The sequence below is a fragment of the Dermacentor silvarum genome, chromosome 11, assembly GCF_013339745.2.
Source record: "Dermacentor silvarum isolate Dsil-2018 chromosome 11, BIME_Dsil_1.4, whole genome shotgun sequence".
NCBI classification, from domain to species: Eukaryota; Metazoa; Arthropoda; class Arachnida; order Ixodida; family Ixodidae; genus Dermacentor; species Dermacentor silvarum.
Genome location: NC_051164.1, coordinates 7,026,849 through 7,041,897, shown reverse-complemented (window position 1 = coordinate 7,041,897; position 15,049 = coordinate 7,026,849).

Here is a 15,049-nt window from a genome sequence, read left to right as displayed (position 1 = left end):
GGGAAGCGGAAGCACTGCCATGCCACAAGTAATTGGAAACAGAAATAGCCACCACACAATCGAAGAAGGCAAAGCTGTGTTTCTCATGTGTTCGAACACAGTCCACACGTGGTAGCGATCGCAGTACTGTTGCCCAGTGGTTTAGCTGGCCAGTTTAAAGTGCCAGAAAATATAAAGACGAAAATCTGCATTATAGTCTTGTGGCGAACAAGAATATAACGTCACGTGCATTCCGAGGACAGAAATTTTTGAAAAAATAACTTGCGTTACATTCATGCACATCGGTAAGCTGCATGGCAAGTTTGACATAAAATGTTTGATGATGACACAGTGTGCAGGGTTTTACAGACAAATTGTAGTAGCTTCTGCACAAATATCATCACACTATGATGGCATGCAATAATTGTCATCTCTAATATATAAAAAGTTGTTAATCTTGCAACGAATGTTGACAGTCTCAATCTGAGCACGGTAAATTTTAGCACGCAAGAGCACCACTTGGTTAAGTAATCGCGATGTAAAGTCTATGTATGCGTTTGTGCCATGCTTTTGTGCCAAAATGCCCAACGAAATCAGTTTTCCATCCAAGGATGCCTGATACGAGACTGGAACTAACGCATAAGTTTATACAGACACCCAAACAGGAACTCTTCATTTTTACATTTAAAATTCACATTAAGTAGACTTCTGTTGATGCCAGCCTCCTACAATGCTAAAGCTTGTTTTATGCTTTACAGAGAAATTACAGTGGCAGCACTTAACTCGAAAGTTGTTCAGAGCTGGGGCGTTGCAGAACACACCTACAAATGCCCCATTTCATGTGTAACAGCTTGGTTGAGTTGCTTGCACAACCTACCAAGAGCAAATCAAAATTTATACTCGTTAGCATTTTTGCCTGCTAGACAACAATAGAATGACAGCAATACAATAACTCGAAGAACCTAATTTGGCTTATTAACACCTCCGCATACTGCCACAGCTGCACTCTGTCATACGTGTTGCGATATTTAATAGGTGCTTGTCCACTAGTGCTCCAATGTCGCAAACAGTGCTCACCTACACATCTAAGTAGATGGTCATGATACAGCTAGTAAAAAGCTTGAGAGAAAAAAATGCACTCACTTTGAGGGGAACAATACTGCAACAACTTGAGACATGGGCTCTTGGCAGGCAGAAGACCTCTTCTCAGCTCCTGCAGGGCAATAGCAACTAGCGTTTCAAAGAAAGAAAATGATGAATTAGTAATGTTATGTAACCTTGGTCCTGCTAAGTGCCAATGCAGTCATCTGGTTTTCATGCATATCTCCCCTCCACTTAAGCAATTAAACTCAAGTATTTATAAAATACAGTTTATGATTGCATTCACTTCACTGGTATGTCCTTTTTTTCTTTTGAAACTGATACACCATTTGCTGCTAGCTTACTGACACGAATTCCTTGACTTCCCAGGCATCATTCGAAGCAAAACGTATTGCTGCACCGCAATCAGTTGCACCAAAGAAAGACAAAGCGGAGCTAACATTATTTGTTTGTCATTGCAATAAAGCAGCCCATGCAAGCAGAAAAGTAGCCATCACACGTAGTGAACCATTGCTATTACCTCGAACGTTTATATGATCGGATACAGTATGCTCTCAAGCCAGTACAAGCGTAAATACAAGTTATGTGCGCAACTGAATTCAGTTTTATTCTACGTTTTTAACGCAAGTGAGCAAGAGGTTATAATCGTCACACGGAAAATTTTGATCTCTATCGAGCCGATCGCGTTACCATTGAGATCGACCTCAATTGATAGGTGATCGTTTTTCCCATTCACGCGCGATTTTTCCCTTGAGACGCTGTTTACTGGCCTTTTGAAACAATGGTTCTATATTGACACGTACACATGTTTATCTTTCACCGGTGGCCGCTTTCAACATTGGCTGACAAATGTTAAACGTTATCGCTCGGCGCAGGACGCGCCTGCATTGGAAGCTTCTCGGACGTTATCAATGCTTCTATCCGTCGTCTGTGGTCACCGACGCCCATGTAATCTGATTGTATGAGCGACGCGAATTGTCTAGAACTTTCTGGAAGACACGCGGGCATCAGGGATTAATCTGGAACCTTCGATGACTCAGGTATAAAAGCCGACGCGTTTCGCCGCTGATCAGATTTCGACGATCGCCGACTGTGTTCGCCGCTATCGTTGTGCTTCAAGTGTAACTTGCTTTTGTGGGCACAGGTTCGCCCAATAAAGAATCAGTTTCGTCATTCCCAGTTTTACGACTGTTTGCTTCATCGTCACTACTACGTGACATCTGGTGGAGGTGCTTTTATGTCCTTGTACCGGACCCCCCCGTCCAGCCGTGAGCCAAGCCCACACCGTCTAGAAGACGTCGACGCCTACCCCGACCAGCGAGCTAGTCGCAGGCTACTGAACCTGCCACCGGAGTACGAACCCCTACCTGAGAAGACCAAGAGGACAAAAGTCATGACCTCGGCAGCAGCTACCATGACAGCCCCTGTGCCAACATCTGCGGTCGTGATGCAACAATCCAGGGAGCCGCCGACTTTCCGCGGTTCGCCATGTGAAGACGCCGAAAGCTGGCTGGAGGCATACGACCGGGTCGCTACGTTCAACAAGTGGGACTGCGACGAAAAGCTGCGCCATGTTTACTTCTCTCTTGAAGATGGCGCCAGAACCTGGTTCGAGAATAGGGAACGTTCACTAACAACCTGGGACCTCTTCCGAGCCGCCTTCCTGGACACCTTCACGAGCGTCGTCCGTAAAGAAAGAGCTGCAGCCTTGCTGGAAAACCGTGTACAGCTCCCGAATGAGGGCATCGGTATGTACACTGAAGAAATGACTCGATTGTTCCGGCACGCCGATCCAGCTATGCCCGAAGACAAGAAAGTTCGCTTGCTCATGCGGGGAGTTAAGCAGGAGCTATTCGCCGGACTGGTACGGAATCCACCAACAACAGTCCAAGACTTTCTCTCGGAGGCTACGACGATCGAGAAAGCACTGGACATGCGCAACCGGCAATACAATCGCCGTTCGACGCCACACTACGCCGAAGTCCAAGGACTTTCCGACGACCTACGAGACACCATCAGGGCGATAGTACGCGAAGAGCTGCGGAAGTTGCTACCGTCGTCGCAGCCTCAAGTTGCTTCCATCGCCGATATCGTGCGGGAGGAAATCCAGCAATCGCTAGGACTTCCCGAATCGCCGCAACCCCAGCCGGAAGCGATGACATACGCCGCCGTCGCCCGTCGTCAAGGCCCCCCTCCGCGCTCGCGCCAGGGCCCCGTAACGCCGCAATTCCGTCGCCCAGCGCCGCCGCCGCAGCCAGCACGCCCGCCCGTCGCCCAGCGCAGCTACCCGAGAAAAACGGACATTTGGCGCGCCCCCGACCACCGCCCGCTCTGCTATCACTGCGGGGAAGCCGGCCATGTCTACCGCCGATGCCCATACCGCGAGATGGGCCTACGAGGGTTCGCCGTCAACGCGCCACGTCCACAGCTTGGCGAGCGACCACGTGACATCGCCGACTACCTCGCCGGAGCTCAGTGGCAACCACGACGACCCTCACGCTCGCCGTCACCAGGCCGCTACATCTCGCCCCATCGCCGTCAGTACACCGGTCCCACTCGGGGCCGATCTCCCAGTCCTTACCCGGGAAACTAAAGGCAGCAACCGATGGAGGTGCGGTTGCTGTACGACGCAATACCGAAGATCCTCCGCCGCCGACGAAGAAGATTCGCGAATCACCACGACGAGGTATCAGCACACCGCCTGGCAAGAGCCCTAACGACAACACTTCGCCGCCGAAAGAAGACCTACCGACGCGACGTAGCAGCAGCGGAGCAAGCCGACGCAGCCGTGATCCGACGCCACGACTTAACCGCAACGCCAGACGACGGTCTACCGACTTAGACGTGCTAATCGATGGTCATCACGTCACTGCTCTCGTCGACACTGGAGCCGACTATTCCGTCTTCAGTGGCCCGTTCGCCGCCAAGTTGAAGAAGGTGAAGACTGCCTGGCAAGGACCCGATATCCGTACAGCGGGAGGCCACCTAATAACGCCGGCTGGAATCTGCACAGCACGAGTCACTGTGAACAACCGCACTTACCCGGCGAGCTTCGTAATCCTGCAGCACTGCTCCAGGGATGTCATCCTAGGCATGGACTTTCTAAACCAACACGGTGCAGTCATCGACTTAAGGTCCAAGTCGGTAACGCTTTCAACGCACAACGCGATACCACCGGATACAGACATCAGTTACCATGCCTTGAATGTGCTAGAAGAACAAGTCACCGTTCCGCCTCGCTCCAGCGTAATGATTTCCGTCGGTACCGAAGTGCCTGCAGACATGGAGGGCGTCATCGAGGGCGATCATCACTTACTGCTCGACCGTGAAATTTGCGTCGCTAGAGGCATAGCTGAGCTACGTGCAGGGAAAGCAAGGGTGATGCTCACGAACTTCAGCCCCGAATACAAGCACATTAACAAAGGCACCACGGTCGCCTACATCGACGAAATAGTACAAGCCAGCAGTGCTTTCGCCTTCACGGATTCCAGTGCACCTGCAACGACGACTATAGTACCTGAACCAACTTTCGACGTCAATCAGAACCTTCCCAGGCATAGGAAAGAACAACTAAAAGCTCTGCTCCTGCAATACAAGGACTGCTTCTCGTCGTCGTCAAAAGTTCGACAAACCCCTGTCGCCAAGCACCGCATCATAACCGACGAAAATGTCCGCCCACTCCGTCAGAGCCCGTACCGAGTTTCGGCGCGCGAACGCGAGGCCATAAGGCAACAAGTCGACGAAATGCTACGCGACGACATCATCCAGCCGTCCAAGAGTCCGTGGGCGTCCCCCGTGGTGTTAGTGAAGAAGAAGGATGGAACCCTACGTTTCTGCGTCGATTATCGTCGCCTCAACAAGATCACGAAGAAGGACGTATACCCCCTCCCACGGATTGACGACGCCTTGGATCGACTCTACAACGCAAAGTATTTTTCGTCGATGGACCTCAAAACCGGCTACTGGCAAATCGAAGTCGACGAGAGGGACCGGGAGAAGACTGCCTTTATAACACCAGACGGACTGTTCGAGTTCAAGGTCATGCCGTTTGGTCTTTGCTCGGCACCTGCGACTTTCCAACGCGTCATGGATACAGTACTGGCAGGCTTGAAGTGGCAGACTTGCCTCGTGTATTTGGACGACGTCGTTGTGTTTGCCTCAAGCTTCGAAGAACACCTGCGGCGCCTTGAAACAGTTCTTCAAGCTATCAAGACCTCCGGACTCACGTTGAAGCCAGAAAAGTGCCGCTTCGCATACGAGGAGCTCTTGTTTTTGGGCCATGTCATCAACAAGTCTGGAGTGTGCCCTGACCCACAGAAAACGGCGGCCATCACTGACTTTCCTCCGCCCGCCGACAAGAAGGCAGTGCGTAGATTTCTTGGCCTGTGCGCCTATTACAGGCGCTTCGTCAAGGATTTTTCACGGATCGCCGAGCCACTGACGTACCTCACGAAGGCCGACGTCGAGTTCAAGTGGGAGACGCCGCAAATCGAAGCATTTGAAGAACTGAAGCGACGCCTACAATCGCCGCCCATCCTTGCGCATTTCGACGAAAACGCCGATACCGAAGTCCACACCGACGCAAGCAGCGTAGGACTCGGCGCCGTGCTTGTGCAGAGGACTGACGGACTAGAAAGGGTTGTAAGTTACGCTAGCCGGTCGCTATCGAAGGCGGAATCAAATTATTCCACAACAGAAAAGGAGTGCCTCGCCATCATCTGGGCTACATCAAAGTTTCGCCCCTACCTCTATGGCAGGCCCTTCAAAGTTGTGAGCGACCACCACGCCTTGTGTTGGCTAGCTAACTTGAAGGATCCTTCAGGTCGCCTCGCACGATGGAGTCTGAGACTTCAAGCATTCGACATCACCGTCGTTTACAAGTCCGGGCGAAAGCACTCTGACGCCGACTGCTTGTCTCGCGCCCCCGTCGAACCGCCGCCACAGGATGACCAGGATGACGACACTTTCTTGGGACCCATCAGTGCCGACGAATTCGCCGAACAACAGCGAGCCGACCCGGAACTAAGGAACCTTGTAGATTACCTGGAAGGCAAGACCGTCACTGTGCCGAAGGTGTTCAGGCGAGGATTGGCGTCGTTTTTCTTGCAAAACGACATTCTCCTAAAGAAGAACTTCTCGCCTCTCCGAGCCAACTACCTCCTCGTGGTACCCTCAGCATTGCGTCCAGAGGTTCTGCAAGCTCTCCATGACGACCCAACGGCTGGACACCTCGGTTTTTCCCGCACGCTCGCGAGGATACAAGAAAAATACTACTGGCCTCGCCTCTCTGCCGACGTCGCCCATTACGTAAGGACATGCCGAGACTGTCAGCGACGCAAAACACCGCCGACAAGGCCAGCCGGACTTCTACAGCCGATCGAGCCACCTCGCCGACCGTTCCAGCAGATTGGGATGGACTTACTGGGGCCTTTTCCGACGTCGACGTCCGGGAATAAATGGATCGTCGTAGCTACGGACTACCTCACCCGCTACGCCGAAACAAAAGCCTTGCCCAAAGGCAGTGCTGCCGAGGTAGCCCGATTCTTCGTTGAGAACATCCTCCTGCGTCACGGTGCCCCAGAAGTCCTCATCACCGACAGAGGTACTGCCTTTACGGCAGAACTAACTCAAGCCATCCTGCGATACAGCCACACAAGCCATCGCCGGACCACCGCCTACCACCCGCAGACGAATGGCCTCACCGAGCGCCTAAATAAGACCATCGCCGACATGCTGGCAATGTACGTCGACGTCGAACACAAGACGTGGGATGCCATCCTTCCGTACGTGACCTTCGCATACAACACGGCCGTGCAAGAAACGACGCACATGGCGCCGTTCAACCTGGTCTACGGAAGGAACCCGGCAACGACGCTTGACGCCATGCTACCGGACGTCACCGACGAAGAAAATCTCGACGTTGCCACCTATTTGCAGCGTGCCGAAGAAGGTCGACAGCTCGCCCGACTGCGCATCAAGAACCAGCAGAGGACCGACAGCCGACACTACAACCTTCGACGACGCTACGTCGAGTACCAGCCCGGTGACCGTGTTTGGGTCTGGACTCCGATACGCCGACGAGGACTTAGCGAGAAGCTGTTACGTCGCTATTTCGGACCATATAAGATCACCCGACGTATTGGCGCACTGGACTATGAGGTCGTGCCAGACGGCATTTCGCAATCACAGCGGCGCCGGGCACGACCTGAAGTCATCCACGTGGTGCGTCTTAAGCCTTTCTACGCCCGCTGACAAACTTAGGTACTTTGTTACTTTGTTATTGTTTTTTGTTATTTTGTTTATTACGCATGGTTTTGTTTTCGCTTTCGTGTTTGTTTGTAGCATCGGGACGATGCTTTTTAAGGGGAGGGTATTGACACGTACACATGTTTATCTTTCACCGGTGGCCGCTTTCAACATTGGCTGACAAATGTTAAACGTTATCGCTCGGCGCAGGACGCGCCTGCATTGGAAGCTTCTCGGACGTTATCAATGCTTCTATCCGTCGTCTGTGGTCACCGACGCCCATGTAATCTGATTGTATGAGCGACGCGAATTGTCTAGAACTTTCTGGAAGACACGCGGGCATCAGGGATTAATCTGGAACCTTCGATGACTCAGGTATAAAAGCCGACGCGTTTCGCCGCTGATCAGATTTCGACGATCGCCGACTGTGTTCGCCGCTATCGTTGTGCTTCAAGTGTAACTTGCTTTTGTGGGCACAGGTTCGCCCAATAAAGAATCAGTTTCGTCATTCCCAGTTTTACGACTGTTTGCTTCATCGTCACTACTACGTGACAGTATTACACTGCCTTTGCAGACGGCTATGCGTGCAAGCCCTGAGCTTTGCTGTGTTTCCGCATGTGGTCGTTAAGAAGTAGTCTCATGGAATTCTACAGGGCCATTTCGGCGCTTCCATCGACATCATCCAGACATAGAAGACACTGTTTGCAGGAATCCTCTCGCATTCTCGCACAGCAGCAGTGCGGACGCGACGCAGCAGCCTTACTGATCGTATTACACTGCCTTTGCAGACGGCTATGCGTGCCAGCCCTGAGCTTTGCTGTGTTTCCACATGTGGTCGTTAAGAAGCAGTCTCATGGAATTCTACAGGGCCATTTCGGCGCTTCCATCGACATCATCCAGACATAGAAGACACTGTTTGCAGGAATCCTCTCGCATTCTCGCACAGCAGCAGTGCGGACGCGACGCAGCAGCCTTAGTGATCGTATTACACTGCCTTTGCAGGGGGCTATGCGTGTCAGCCCTGAGCTTTGCTGTGTTTCCACATGTGGTCGTTAAGAAGCAGTCTCATGGAATTCTACAGGGCCATTTCGGCGTTTCCATCGACATCATCCAGACATAGAAGACACTGTTTGCAGGAATCCTCTCGCATTCTCGCACAGCAGAAGTGCGTTAGAAACGCAGCAGCCTTACTGACCATACTACACTGCATTTGCAGATAGCTATGTGTGCCAGCCCTGAGCTTTGCTGTGTTTCCACATGTGGTCGTTAAGAAGCAGTCTCATGGAATTCTACAGGGCCATTTCGGCGCTTCCATCGACATCATCCAGACATAGAAGACACTGTTTGCAGGAATCCTGTCGCATTCTCGCACAGCAGAAGTGCGTTCGAAACGCAGCAGCCTTACTGACCGTACTACACTGCATTTGCAGATAGCTATGTGTGCCAGCCCTGAGCTTTGCTGTGTTTCCACATGTGGTCGTTAAGAAGCAGTCTCATGGAATTCTACAGGGCCATTTCGGCGCTTCCATCGACATCATCCAGACATAGAAGACACTGTTTGCAGGAATCCTCTCGCATTCTCGCACAGCAGCAGTGCGGACGCGACGCAGCAGCCTTACTGATCGTATTACACTGCCTTTGCAGACGGCTATGCGTGCCAGCCCTGAGCTTTGCTGTGTTTCCACATGTGGTCGTTAAGAAGCAGTCTCATGGAATTCTACAGGGCCATTTGGGGCGCTTCCATCGACATCATCCAGACATAGAAGACACTGTTTGCAGGAATCCTCTCGCATTCTCGCACAGCAGCAGTGCGGACGCGACGCAGCAGCCTTACTGATCGTATTACACTGCCTTTGCAGACGGCTATGCGTGCCAGCCCTGAGCTTTGCTGTGTTTCCACATGTGGTCGTTAAGAAGCAGTCTCATGGAATTCTACAGGGCCATTTCGGCGCTTCCATCGACATCATCCAGACATAGAAGACACTGTTTGCAGGAATCCTCTCGCATTCTCGCACAGCAGCAGTGCGGACGCGACGCAGCAGCCTTAGTGATCGTATTACACTGCCTTTGCAGGGGGCTATGCGTGTCAGCCCTGAGCTTTGCTGTGTTTCCACATGTGGTCGTTAAGAAGCAGTCTCATGGAATTCTACAGGGCCATTTCGGCGTTTCCATCGACATCATCCAGACATAGAAGACACTGTTTGCAGGAATCCTCTCGCATTCTCGCACAGCAGAAGTGCGTTCGAAACGCAGCAGCCTTACTGACCGTACTACACTGCATTTGCAGATAGCTATGTGTGCCAGCCCTGAGCTTTGCTGTGTTTCCACATGTGGTCGTTAAGAAGCAGTCTCATGGAATTCTACAGGGCCATTTCGGCGCTTCCATCGACATCATTCAGACATAGAAGACACTGTTTGCAGGAATCCTCTCGCATTCTCGCACAGCAGAAGTGCGTTCGAAACGCAGCAGCCTTACTGACCGTACTACACTGCATTTGCAGATAGCTATGTGTGCCAGCCCTGAGCTTTGCTGTGTTTCCACATGTGGTCGTTAAGAAGCAGTCTCATGGAATTCTACAGGGCCATTTCGGCGCTTCCATCGACATCATCCAGACATAGAAGACACTGTTTGCAGGAATCCTCTCGCATTCTCGCACAGCAGCAGTGCGGACGCGACGCAGCAGCCTTACTGATCGTATTACACTGCCTTTGCAGACGGCTATGCGTGCCAGCCCTGAGCTTTGCTGTGTTTCCACATGTGGTCGTTAAGAAGCAGTCTCATGGAATTCTACAGGGCCATTTGGGCGCTTCCATCGACATCATCCAGACATAGAAGACACTGTTTGCAGGAATCCTCTCGCATTCTCGCACAGCAGCAGTGCGGACGCGACGCAGCAGCCTTACTGATCGTATTACACTGCCTTTGCAGAGGGGCTATGCGTGCCAGCCCTGAGCTTTGCTGTGTTTCCACATGTGGTCGTTAAGAAGCAGTCTCATGGAATTCTACAGGGCCATTTCGGCGCTTCCATCGACATCATCCAGACATAGAAGACACTGTTTGCAGGAATCCTCTCGCATTCTCGCACAGCAGCAGTGCGGACGCGACGCAGCAGCCTTAGTGATCGTATTACACTGCCTTTGCAGGGGCTATGCGTGTCAGCCCTGAGCTTTGCTGTGTTTCCACATGTGGTCGTTAAGAAGCAGTCTCATGGAATTCTACAGGGCCATTTCGGCGTTTCCATCGACATCATCCAGACATAGAAGACACTGTTTGCAGGAATCCTCTCGCATTCTCGCACAGCAGAAGTGCGTTCGAAACGCAGCAGCCTTACTGACCGTACTACACTGCATTTGCAGATAGCTATGTGTGCCAGCCCTGAGCTTTGCTGTGTTTCCACATGTGGTCGTTAAGAAGCAGTCTCATGGAATTCTACAGGGCCATTTCGGCGCTTCCATCGACATCATTCAGACATAGAAGACACTGTTTGCAGGAATCCTCTCGCATTCTCGCACAGCAGCAGTGCGGACGCGACGCAGCAGCCTTACTGATCGTATTACACTGCCTTTGCAGGGGGCTATGCGTGCCAGCCCTGAGATTTGCTGTGTTTCCACATGTGGTCGTTAAGAAGCAGTCTCATGGAATTCTACAGGGCCATTTCGGCGTTTCCATCGACATCAACCAGACATAGAAGACACTGTTTGCAGGAATCCTCTCGCATTCTCGCACAGCAGCAGTGCGGACGCGACGCAGCAGCCTTAGTGATCGTATTACACTGCCTTTGCAGGGGGCTATGCGTGTCAGCCCTGAGCTTTGCTGTGTTTCCACATGTGGTCGTTAAGAAGCAGTCTCATGGAATTCTACAGGGCCATTTCGGCGTTTCCATCGACATCATCCAGACATAGAAGACACTGTTTGCAGGAATCCTCTCGCATTCTCGCACAGCAGAAGTGCGTTCGAAACGCAGCAGCCTTACTGACCGTACTACACTGCATTTGCAGATAGCTATGTGTGCCAGCCCTGAGCTTTGCTGTGTTTCCACATTTGGTCGTTAAGAAGCAGTCTCATGGAATCCTACAGGGCCATTCCGGCGCTTCCATCGACATCATCCAGACATAGAAGACACTGTTTGCAGGAATCCTCTCACATTCTCGCACAGCAGAAGTGCGGACGAAACGCAGGAGCCTTACTGACCGTACTACACTGCATTTGCAGATGGCTATGCGTGCCAGCCCTGAGCTTTGCTGTGTTTCCACATGTGGTCGTTAAGAAGCAGTCTCATGGAATTCTACAGGGCCATTTCGGCGCTTCCATCGACATCATCCAGACATAGAAGACACTGTTTGCAGGAATCCTCTCGCATTCTCGCACAGCAGCAGTGCGGACGCGACGCAGCAGCCTTACTGATCGTATTACACTGCCTTTGCAGGGGGCTATGCGTGCCAGCCCTGAGATTTGCTGTGTTTCCACATGTGGTCGTTAAGAAGCAGTCTCATGGAATTCTACAGGGCCATTCCGGCGCTTCCGTCGACATCATCCAGACATAGAAGACACTGTTTGCAGGAATCCTCTCGCATTCTCGCACAGCAGAAGTGCGGACGAAACGCAGCAGCCTTACTGACCGTACTACACTGCATTTGCAGAGGGCTATGCGTGCCAGCCCTGAGATTTGCTGTGTTTCCACATGTGGTCGTTAAGAAGCAGTCTCATGGAATTCTACAGGGCCATTTCGGCGCTTCCATCGACATCATCCAGACATAGAAGACACTGTTTGCAGGAATCCTCTCGCATTCTCGCACAGCAGCAGTGCGGACGCGACGCAGCAGCCTTACTGATCGTATTACACTGCCTTTGCAGACGGCTATGCGTGCCAGCCCTGAGCTTTGCTGTGTTTCCACATGTGGTCGTTAAGAAGCAGTCTCATGGAATTCTACAGGGCCATTTCGGCGCTTCCATCGACATCATCCAGACATAGAAGACACTGTTTGCAGGAATCCTCTCGCATTCTCGCACAGCAGCAGTGCGGACGCGACGCAGCAGCCTTAGTGATCGTATTACACTGCCTTTGCAGGGGGCTATGCGTGTCAGCCCTGAGCTTTGCTGTGTTTCCACATGTGGTCGTTAAGAAGCAGTCTCATGGAATTCTACAGGGCCATTTCGGCGCTTCCATCGACATCATCCAGACATAGAAGACACTGTTTGCAGGAATCCTCTCGCATTCTCGCACAGCAGAAGTGCGTTCGAAACGCAGCAGCCTTACTGACCGTACTACACTGCATTTGCAGATAGCTATGTGTGCCAGCCCTGAGCTTTGCTGTGTTTCCACATGTGGTCGTTAAGAAGCAGTCTCATGGAATTCTACAGGGCCATTTCGGCGCTTCCATCGACATCATCCAGACATAGAAGACACTGTTTGCAGGAATCCTCTCGCATTCTCGCACAGCAGCAGTGCGGACGCGACGCAGCAGCCTTACTGATCGTATTACACTGCCTTTGCAGACGGCTATGCGTGCCAGCCCTGAGCTTTGCTGTGTTTCCACATGTGGTCGTTAAGAAGCAGTCTCATGGAATTCTACAGGGCCATTTCGGCGCTTCCATCGACATCATCCAGACATAGAAGACACTGTTTGCAGGAATCCTCTCGCATTCTCGCACAGCAGCAGTGCGGACGCGACGCAGCAGCCTTAGTGATCGTATTACACTGCCTTTGCAGAGGGCTATGCTGTGCAGCCCTGAGCTTTGCTGTGTTTCCACATGTGGTCGTTAAGAAGCAGTCTCATGGAATTCTACAGGGCCATTTCGGCGTTTCCATCGACATCATCCAGACATAGAAGACACTGTTTGCAGGAATCCTCTCGCATTCTCGCACAGCAGAAGTGCGGTACGCGAACGCAGCAGCCTTAATGATCCGTACTACACTGCATTTGCAGAGGCTATGCGTGCCAGCCCTGAGCTTTGCTGTGTTTCCACATGTGGTCGTTAAGAAGCAGTCTCATGGAATTCTACAGGGCCAACTTCGGCGCTTCCATCGACATCATCCAGACATAGAAGACACTGTTTGCAGGAATCCTCTCGCATTCTCGCACAGCAGAAGTGCGGACGAAACGCAGCAGCCTTACTGACCGTACTACACTGCATTTGCAGATGGCTATGCGTGCCAGCCCTGAGCTTTGCTGTGTTTCCACATGTGGTCGTTAAGAAGCAGTCTCATGGAATTCTACAGGGCCATTTCGGCGCTTCCATCGACATCATCCAGACATAGAAGACACTGTTTGCAGGAATCCTCTCGCATTCTCGCACAGCAGCAGTGCGGACGCGACGCAGCAGCCTTACTGATCGTATTACACTGCCTTTGCAGAGGGCTATGCGTGCCAGCCCTGAGCTTTGCTGTGTTTCCACATGTGGTCGTTAAGAAGCAGTCTCATGGAATTCTACAGGGCCATTCGGCGCTTCCATCGACATCATCCAGACATAGAAGACACTGTTTGCAGGAATCCTCTCGCATTCTCGCACAGCAGCAGTGCGGACGCGACGCAGCAGCCTTACTGATCGTACTACACTGCCTTTGCAGAAGGCTATGCGTGCCAGCCCTGAGCTTTGCTGTGTTTCCACATGTGGTCGTTAAGAAGCAGTCTCATGGAATTCAACAGGGCCATTCTGGCGCTTCCATCGACATCATCCAGACATAGAAGACACTGTTTGCAGGAATCCTCTCGCATTCTCGCACAGCAGCAGTGCGGACGCGACGCAGCAGCCTTACTGATCGTATTACACTGCCTTTGCAGAGGGCTATGCGTGTCAGCCCTGAGCTTTGCTGTGTTTCCACATGTGGTCGTTAAGAAGCAGTCTCATGGAATTCTACAGGGCCATTTCGGCGCTTCCATCGACATCATCCAGACATAGAAGACACTGTTTGCAGGAATCCTCTCGCATTCTCGCACAGCAGAAGTGCGGACGAAACGCAGCAGCCTTACTGACCGTACTACACTGCATTTGCAGATGGCTATGTGTGCCAGCCCTGAGCTTTGCTGTGTTTCCACATGTGGTCGTTAAGAAGCAGTCTCATGGAATTCTACAGGGCCATTTCGGCGCTTCCATCGACATCATCCAGACATAGAAGACACTGTTTGCAGGAATCCTCTCGCATTCTCGCACAGCAGAAGTGCGGACGCGAACGCAGCAGCCTTACTGATCGTACTACACTGCATTTGCAGATGGCTATGCGTGCCAGCCCTGAGCTTTGCTGTGTTTCCACAGTGGGTCGTTAAGAAGCAGTCTCATGGAATTCTACAGGGCCATTCGGGCGCTTCCATCGACATCATCCAGACATAGAAGACACTGTTTGCAGGAATCCTCTCGCATTCTCGCACAGCAGCAGTGCGGACGCGAACGCAGCAGCCTACTGATCGTATTACACTGCATTTGCAGACGGCTATGCGTGCCAGCCCTGAGCTTTGCTGTGTTTCCACATGTGGTCGTTAAGAAGCAGTCTCATGGAATTCTACAGGGCCATTTCGGCGCTTCCATCGACATCATCCAGACATAGAAGACCCTGTTTGCAGGAAATCCTCTCGCATTCTCAGCACAGCAGCAGTGCGGACGCGACGCAGCAGCCTTACGTGATCGTATTACACTGCCTCTTGCAGGACGGCTATGCGTGTCAGCCCTGAGCTTTGCTGTGTTTCCACATGTGGTCGTTAAGAAGCAGTCTCATGGAATTCTACA